Source organism: Pyrus communis, chromosome 5 (assembly GCF_963583255.1).
Source record: "Pyrus communis chromosome 5, drPyrComm1.1, whole genome shotgun sequence".
Classification (NCBI taxonomy): domain Eukaryota; kingdom Viridiplantae; phylum Streptophyta; class Magnoliopsida; order Rosales; family Rosaceae; genus Pyrus; species Pyrus communis.
In genome coordinates, this window is record NC_084807.1 from 833872 (window position 1) to 836144 (window position 2273).

Sequence of the window (2273 nt, forward strand, 5' to 3'; positions counted from 1 at the left end):
TATTTGCTACCACACAAAACCCATTAATTGCACCTAATTTTTTCCACTCAACCATACCTAACATTGATTCTACCTAACATTGATTCTCAACACCCCATTCCCGTCACTCTTCCATCTCTCTCCCTGTCCTTCTTCCCTATCCCGTATACTTCATTTTTTTATTTCTTTCAACTCTCTGCACTCTCCCGTATCTCTCGAAACCCTCTCACCCCACGACCCACAACCGTGTTCATCCATCACCACACCACCCTCCCTGGCGTCAACAGTGTCGTCATCATCATCATCATCCTGCCGTCTCTCTCTCTATCTCTTGTCGCATGCGAAGAACAGCGAAACCCAGGAGCATTCCGGCGATATTTTCTTATTGTTCCGGTTAGGTAAGCCTTGGTTTTCTCTCTAATCTTTTTAGAGGAGGTGTGGATGAGTTTTAATGAGTTTTATTTCATCATTTCCAAGGTTTTTAGAGCAAGATCAACTCGGGAGAAAACTCACCCAACTCCGGCGAGCCCGTGAGTGTCGAGGAGCTTTTCGTCTATCTTAGGTCGTTCCACGGCGAACCAAAGGTATAAAAACACTCATCTCGTCTAGTACTTCATTTTGGTACCTAGATCGGAGCCTAAGGTATATGTTTGCAGTCGGTCGGAGCTGTAGAAGCTCCGGCGTTCTTCTCCGTTTGTTTCCGTTAGCATGCAGGCTGTTTAGGACACCCACAGGCCTTGGGCCCGTAGACCAAACCCAACCCATTCTGTCTTTTAAATTAATTTTTGTGATTTATTTTAATGACCCAAAGAGCCTTGGGCCGTTTTTATTTAGAAATGGCTTAAAGCCCGGCCCCGTGTGTGAGGCCTTTGGGCTGTGCAATGCGTGAGTGTGTGCGTGTGTATGTGGACTGTGTGTGTGTGTGTGTGTATGTGTGCCTGTGTGAGTGTGTGCACGTGTGTGTGTATGTTTGTGTGGGTTTGGGTTTAAGGCCCAAACCACCCTTTTTCACCTTAACCCTTTTTAACCAAAAATCTTAGGACCCGAAAACCCAAAACCTATCCTAGGCCAATTTCAATGTTCCGAATCCGTTTTTGGCGTCCATTTCCTGGGATTCTATCGTTTGGGCATAGTTTGATAAATTGTACATTTTTGTGCTTAGGTGAACTTGCTAGTGAGGATTTCCTTAATCCTTTTCCGCATAACTCTGCTGCTACGGAGTATCTGTGAGTGGACCCTTTCTAAAATTAGATGATTTCATAGTTTAACTGCATAAATGAAAAGCATGCCTTACGAGTTTATGGATTGATTTCATGTTCAGCATGTTTATTGAAATGTTGATTTTCGTCTCGTTACTTTGTAAGGAATTAATTGTTGGCTTATATTGAGTTATATTTTAATATATCGTATTTTTTATAAAAACCATGAACTGGTAGACTATTTGATGGATAACGATAGGATGCTAGAACATGTTTTAGAAACCTCTCTTTATAGTATAGACGATGGATGCCTTTATATTATGAAGTGGTTATTTTTGAGAGGCGTAACTATTTGTGCGTACCTAGAGGACACTATGCTGCCTGGGATGAGGATTTGGTGTTGGCAATTAGGCAAGGAGAAATAATCCCTAGCAACGGGCTGAGGGACACGGAACAGGCATTGGGCCGGGAGTTGGTAATCTCTGGCTACGGGCGCAGAGACCACGGTGCTGGCATAGGGCCGGGAGTTATATTTATTCAGTGATCTTACTAGCAGCACACCGCGCTTACGAGACGATCTGTGAGACGATTGATATTTTGATTTCTGCGATGTTTTTCCGCGATATGTCTTTTGAGATGTTTTTGGCATGCTAGGGTTTTCAGTAAACCTATCACATATTATGCTAGTGGTTTTCTTTATATAAACTGTGGGGGTTAGTATCTTAATAACTGTTTTATTATTATTATATATATAAACTTGGTCCACTCACCTTTGTTTTGCGCCCCCATTCAGGTCTTAGAATTGAGGCATACAATCCCGGCGTCAAGGCACTTCAACATTAGTATCTTCGAGCCGTCCCGGTGTAGGACCCACTCCTTTATTCATTCACTTTTATATTATTTCTTTTAGTGTTCTAATTAGTTGTATGCTCTGAACACGTTCCTAAGTTGTTAATTCATTGTATTTCAATTCATAACCCTTATTTATTTCGCATTCTTAGCTTTTGTATCCATTAATAGCTTTCGTCACCCTCGGGTGTCGGCTAGCACGTGTCTATCCTGGTATTCAAACAATATCAGGGTCGGGGCGTGTCA

General features: G+C 42.3%; 1 long non-coding RNA gene across 1 annotated transcript; it reads left to right on the top strand.

Annotated features, from left to right (window-relative positions):
- The first annotated feature begins 149 nt into the window (after nucleotides 1-149).
- On the top strand, nucleotides 150-2273 carry LOC137733292 (uncharacterized). Its single transcript, XR_011068442.1, has 3 exons — nucleotides 150-377; nucleotides 457-563; nucleotides 1142-2273. It is a non-coding gene; the product is annotated as an uncharacterized lncRNA (long non-coding RNA).